Here is a 7,845-nt window from a genome sequence, read left to right on the forward strand (position 1 = left end):
AATACTTGTATTCAATGTGAATACACTGTTATACCATGAGTTTCTACTTCTATATGTAAACAGGATCAAATATACTTGTATTCAATGTTAATACACTGTTATACCATGAGTTTTTACTTCTATATGTAAACTGCATGGAATATACTTGTATTCAATGTGAATACACTGTTATACCAATAGTTTTTACTTCTATATGTAAACTGCATGGAATATACTTGTTTTCAATGTGAATACACTGTTATACCATGAGTTTTTACTTCTATATGTATACTGCATCAAATATACTTGTATTCAATGTGAATACACTGTTATACCATGAGTTTTTACTTCTTTATCTAAACAGCATCAAATATACTTGTATTCTTTGTGAGTACACTATTATATTATTAGCTTTATTTCTATATGTAAACTGCATCAAATATACTTGTATTCAATGTGAATACACTGTTATACCATGAGTTTTTACTTCTATATGTAAACTGCATGGAATATACTTGTATTCAATGTGAATACACTGTTATACCATGAGTTTTTACTTCTATATGTAAACAGCATCAAATATACCTGGATTCAATGTGAAAACACTGTTATACCATGAGTTTTTACTTCTATATGTATACTGCATCAAATATACTTGTATTCAATGTGAATACACTGTTATACCATGAGTTTTTACTTCTATATGTAAACAGCATCAAATATACTTGTATTCTTTGTGAGTACACTGTTACATTATTAGTTTTTATTTCTATATGTAAACAGCATCAAATATACTTGTATTCAATGTGAATACACTGTTATACCATGAGTTTTTACTTCTATATGTAAATTGCATGGAATATACTTGTATTCAATGTGAATACACTGTTATACCATGAGTTTATACTTCTATATGTAAACAGCATCAAATATACTTGTATTCAATGTGAATACACTGTTATACCATGAGTTTTTACTTCTATATGTATACTGCATCAAATATACTTTTATTCAATGTGAATACACTGTTATACCATGAGTATTTACTTCTATATGTAAACAGCATCAAATATACTTGTATTCAATGTGAATACACTGTTATACCATGAGTTTTTACTTCTATATGTAAATTGCATGGAATATACTTGTATTCAATGTGAATACACTGTTATACCATGAGTATTTACTTCTATATGTAAACAGCATCAAATATACTTGTATTCAATGTGAATACACTGTTATACCATGAGTTTTTACTTCTATATGTATACTGCATCGAATGTACTTGTATTCAATGTGAATACGCTGTTATACCACGAGTTTTTACTTCTTTATGTAAACTGCATTGAATATACTTGTATTCAATGTGAATACACTGGTATACCATGAGTTTTTACTTCTATATGTAAACAGCATCAAATATACTTGTATTCAATGTGAATACACTGTTATACCATGAGTTTTTACTTCTATATGTAAACTGCATGGAATATACTTGTATTCAATGTGAATACTCTGTTATACCATGAGTTTTTACTTCTATATGTAAACTGCATGCAATATACTTGTATTCAATGTGAATACACTGTTATACCATGAGTTTTTACTTCTATATGTAAACTGCATCAAATATAATTGTATTCAATGTGAATACACTGTTATACCATGAGTATTTACTTGTATATGTAAATAGCATCAAACATACTTGTATTCAATGTGAATACACTGTTATACCATGAGTTTTTACTTCTATATGTAAACAGCATCATATATACTTGTATTCAATGTGAATATACTGTTATAGCATGAATTTCTACTTCTATATCTAAACTGCATGGAATATACCTTTATTCAATGTGAATACACTGTTATACCATGAGTTTTTGCTTCTATACGGAAACTGCATGGAATATACTTGTATTCAATGTGAATACACTGTTATACCATTAGTTTTTACTTCTATACGTAAACTGCATGGAATATACTTGTATTCCATGTGAATAGACTGTTATACCAAGAGTTTTTACTTCTATGTGTAAACAGCATCAAATATATTTGTATTCAATGTGAATACACTGTTACACCATGAGTTTTTACTTCTATATGTAAACTGCATGGATTATACTTGTATTCAATTTGAATACTCTGTTATACCATGAGTTTTTACTTCTATATGTATACTGCATCAAATATACTTGTATTCAATGTGAATACACTGTTATACCATGAGTTTTTATTTCTACATGTAAACAGCATCAAATATACTTGTGTTTAATGTGAATACACTGTTATACCATGAGTTTTTACTTCTATATGTAAACTGCATCAAATATACTTGTATTCAATGTGAATACACTGTTATACCATGGGTTTTTACTTCTTTATGTATACTGCATCAAATATACTTGTATTCAATGTGAATACACTGTTATACCCTGAGTTTTTACTTCTAAATAAAAACTGCATGGAATATACTTGTATTCAATGTGAATACACTGTTATACCATGAGTTTCTACTTCTATACGTAAACCGGATCAAATATACTTGTATTCAATGTGAATACACTGTTATACCATGAGTTTTTACTTCTATATGTAAACAGCATCAAATATACTTGTATTCAATGTTAATACACTGTTATACCATGAGTTTTTATTTCTATATGTAAACTGCATCAAATATACTTGTATTCAATGTGAATACACTGTTATACCATGAGTTTTTACTTCTATATGTATACTGCATCAAATATACTTGTATTCAATGTGAATACACTGTTATACCATGAGTTTTTACTTCTATATGTAAACTGCATCAAATATACTTGTATTCAATGTGAATACACTGTTATACCATGAGTTTTTACTTCTATAGGTATACTGCATCAAATATACTTGTATTAAATGTGAATACACTGTTTTACCCTGAGTTTTTACTTCTATATAACAACTGCATGGAATATACTTTTATTCAATGTGAATACACTGTTATACCATGAGTTTCTACTTCTATATGTAAACAGGATCAAATATACTTGTATTCAATGTGAATACACTGTTATACCATGAGTTTTTACTTCAATATGTAAACTGCATCAAATATACTTGTATTCAATGTGAATACACTGTTATACCAAGAGTTTTTACTTCTATATGTATACTGCATCAAATATACTTGTATTCAATGTGAATACACTGTTCTACCCTGAGTTTTTACTTTCTATATGTATACTGCATCAAATATACTTGTATTCAATGTAAATACACTGTTATACCATGAGTTTTTACTTGTATATGTAAACTGCATCAAATATACTTGTATTCAATGTGAATACACTGTTATACCATGAGTTTTTACTTCTATATGTATACTGCATCAAATATACTTGTATTGAATGTGAATACACTGTTTTACCCTGAGTTTTTACTTCTATATAAAAACTGCATGGAATATACTTTTATTCAATGTGAATACACTGTTATACCATGAGTTTCTACTTCTATGTGTAAACAGGATCAAATATACTTGTATTCAATGTGAATACACTATTATACCATAAGTTTTTACTTCTATATGTAAACAGCATTAAATATACTTTTATTCAATGTGAATAAACTGTTATACCATAAGTTTTTACTTCTATATGTATACTGGATCAAATATACTTGTATTCAATGTGAATACACTGTTATACCATGAGTTTTTACTTCTATATGTAAACTGCATGGAATATACTTGTATTCAATGTGAATACACTGTTATACCATGAGTTTTTACTTCTATATGTAAACAGCATCAAATATACTTGTATTCAATGTGAATACACTGTTATACCATGAGTTTTTACTTCTATATGTATACTGCATCAAATATAATTGTATTCAATGTGAATACACTGTTATACCATGAGTTTTTGCTTCTATATGTAAACTGCATCAAATATACTTGTATTCAATGTGAATACACTGTTATACCATGAGTTTTTACTTATATATGTATACTGCATCAAATATACTTGTATTCAATGTGAATACACTGTTTTACCCTGAGTTTTTACAGTTATATAAAAACTGCATGGAATATACTTGTATTCAATGTGAATACACTGTTATACCATGAGTTTCTACTTCTATATGTTAACAGTATCAAATATACTTGTATTCAATGTGAATACACTGTAATACCATGAGTTTTTACTTCTATATGTAAACTGCATGGAATATACTTGTATTCAATGTGAATACACTGTTATACCATGAGTTTTTACTTCTATATGTAAACAGCATCAAATATACTTGTATTCAATGTGAATACACTGTTATACCATGAGTTTCTACTTCTATATGTGTACTGCATCAAATATACTTGTATTCAATGTGAATACACTGTTATACCATGAGTTTTTACTTCTATACGTAAACGGCATGGAATATACTTGTATTTAATGTGAATACACTGTTATACCATTAGTTTTTACTTCTATATGTAAACTGCATGGAATATACTTGTATTCAATGTGAATACACTGTTATACCATGAGTTTTTACTTCTATATGTATACTGCATCAAATATACTTGTATTCAATGTGAATACACTGTTATACCATGACTTTTTACTTCTTTATCTAAACAGCATCAAATATACTTGTATTCTTTGTGAGTACACTATTATATTATTAGTTTTTATTTCTATATGTAAACTGCATCAAATATACTTGTATTCAATGTGAATACACTGTTATACCATGAGTTTTTACTTCTATATGTAAACTGCATGGAATATACTTGTATTCAATGTGAATACACTGTTATACCATGTGTTTTTACTTCTATATGTAAACAGCAGCACATATACTTGGATTCAATGTGAAAACACTGTTATACCATGAGTTTTTACTTCTATATGTATACTGCATCAAATATACTTGTATTCAATGTGAATACACTGTTATACCATGAGTTTTTACTTCTATATGTAAACAGCATCAAATATACTTGTATTCTTTGTGAGTACACTGTTACATTATTAGTTTTTATTTCTATATGTAAACTGCATGGAATATACTTGTATTCAATGTGAATACACTGTTATACCATGAGTTTTTACTTCTATATGTATACTGCATCAAATATACTTGTATTCAATGTGAATACACTGTTATACCCTGAGTTTTTACTTCTATATAAAAACTGCATGGAATATACTTGTATTCAATGTGAATACACTGTTATACCATGAGTTTCTACTTCTATATGTAAACAGGATCAAATATACTTGTATTCAATGTTAATACACTGTTATACCATGAGTTTTTACTTTTAAATGTAAACTGCATGAAATATACTTGTATTCAATGTGAATACACTGTTATACCATGAGTTTTTACTACTATATGTAAACAGCATCAAATATACTTGTAATCAATGTGAATACACTGTTATACCATGAGTTTCTACTTCTATATGTAAACAGAATCAAATATACTTGTATTCAATGTGAATACACTGTAATACCATGAGTTTTTACTTCTATATGTAAACTGCATTGAATATACTTGTATTCAATGTGAATACACTTGTGTACCATGAGTTTTTACTTCTATATGTAAACAGCATCAAATATACTTGTATTCAATGTGAATACACTGTTATACCATGAGATTTTACTTCTATATGTAAACTGCATGGAATATACTTGTATTCAATGTGAATACTCTGTTATACCATGAGTTTTTACTTCTATATGTAAACTGCATGCAATATACTTGTATTCAATGTGAATACACTGTTATACCATGAGTTTTTACTTCTATATGTAAACTGCATGGAATATATTTGTATTCAATGTGAAAACACTGTAAAACCATGAGTTTTTACTTCTATATGTAAACTGCATGGAATATACTTGTATTTAATGTGAATACTCTGTTATACCATGAGTTTCTACTTCTATATGTAAACAGGATCCAATATACTTGTATTTAATGTGAATACAATGTTATACCATGAGTTTTTACTTCTATATGTATACAGCATCAAATATACTTGTATTCAATGCAAATACTCTGTTATACCACGATTTTTTACTTCTATATGTATACTGCATCAAATATAATTGTATTCAATGTGAATACACTGTTATACCATGTGTTTTTACTTCTATATGTAAACAGCATCAAATATACTTGTATTCAATGTGAATACACTGTTATTCCATGACTTTTTACTTCTATATGTATACTGCATCAAATATACTTGTATTCAATGTGAATACACTGTTATACCATGAGTTTTTACTTCTATATGTAAACAGCATCAAATATACTTGTATTCAATGTGAATACACTGTTATACCATGAGTTTTTACTTCTATATGTAAACAGCATCAAATATACTTGTATTCAATGTGAATACACTGATATACCATGATTTTTTATTTCTATATGTTAACAGCATCAAATATACTTGTATTCAATGTGAATACACTGTTATACCATGAGTTTTTACTTCTATATGTAAACAGCATCAAATATACTTGTATTCAATGTGAATACACTGTTATACCACGAGTTTTTACTTCTATATGTAAACTGCATCAAATATACTTGTATTCAATGTGAATACACTGTTATACCATGAGTTTTTACTTGTATATGTAAATAGCATCAAACATACTTGTATTCAATGTGAATACACTGTTATACCATGAGTTTTTACTTCTATATGTAAACAGCATCATATATACTTGTATTCAATGTGAATATACTGTTATAGCATGAATTTCTACTTCTATATCTAAACTGCATGGAATATACCTTTATTCAATGTGAATACACTGTTATACCATGAGTTTTTGCTTCTATGCAAACTGCATGGAATATACTTGTATTCAATGTGAATACACTGTTATACCATTAGTTTTTACTTCTATACGTAAACTGCATGGAATATACTTGTATTCCATGTGAATAGACCTGTTATACCAAGAGTTTTTACTTCTATTTTGTAAACAGCATCAAATATATTTGTATTCAATGTGAATACACTGTTACACCATGAGTTTTTACTTCTATATGTAAACTGCATGGATTATACTTGTATTCAATGTGAATACTCTGTTATACCATGAGTTTTTACTTCTTTATGTATACTGCATCAAATATACTTGTATTCAATGTGAATACACTGTTATACCATGAGTTTCTACTTCTATACGTAAACCAGATCAAATATACTTGTATTCAATGTGAATACACTGTTATACCATGAGTTTTTACTTCTATATGTAAACAGCATCAAATATACTTGTATTCAATGTTAATACACTGTTATACCATGAGTTTTTATTTCTATATGTAAACTGCAACAAATATACTTGTATTCAATGTGAATACACTGTTATACCATGAGTTTTTACTTCTATATGTATACTGCATCAAATATACTTGTATTCAATGTTAATACACTGTTATACCATGAGTTTTTACTTCTATATGTAAACTGCATGAAATATACTTGTATTCAATGTGAATACACTGTTATACCATGAGTTTTTACTTCTATATGTAAACAGCATCAAATATACTTGTATTCAATGTGAATACACTGTTATACCATGAGATTTTACTTCTATATGTAAACTGCATGGAATATACTTGTATTCAATGTGAATACTCTGTTATATCATGAGTTTTTACTTCTATATGTAAACTGCATGCAATATACTTGTATTCAATGTGAATACACTGTTATACCATGAGTTTTTACTTCTATATGTAAACTGCATGGAATATATTTGTATTCAATGTGAATACACTGTAAAACCATGAGTTTTTACTTCTATATGTAAACTGCATGGAATATAC

Source organism: Daphnia magna, linkage group LG9 (genome assembly GCF_020631705.1).
Source record: "Daphnia magna isolate NIES linkage group LG9, ASM2063170v1.1, whole genome shotgun sequence".
In the NCBI taxonomy this organism is placed as follows: Eukaryota; Metazoa; Arthropoda; class Branchiopoda; order Diplostraca; family Daphniidae; genus Daphnia; species Daphnia magna.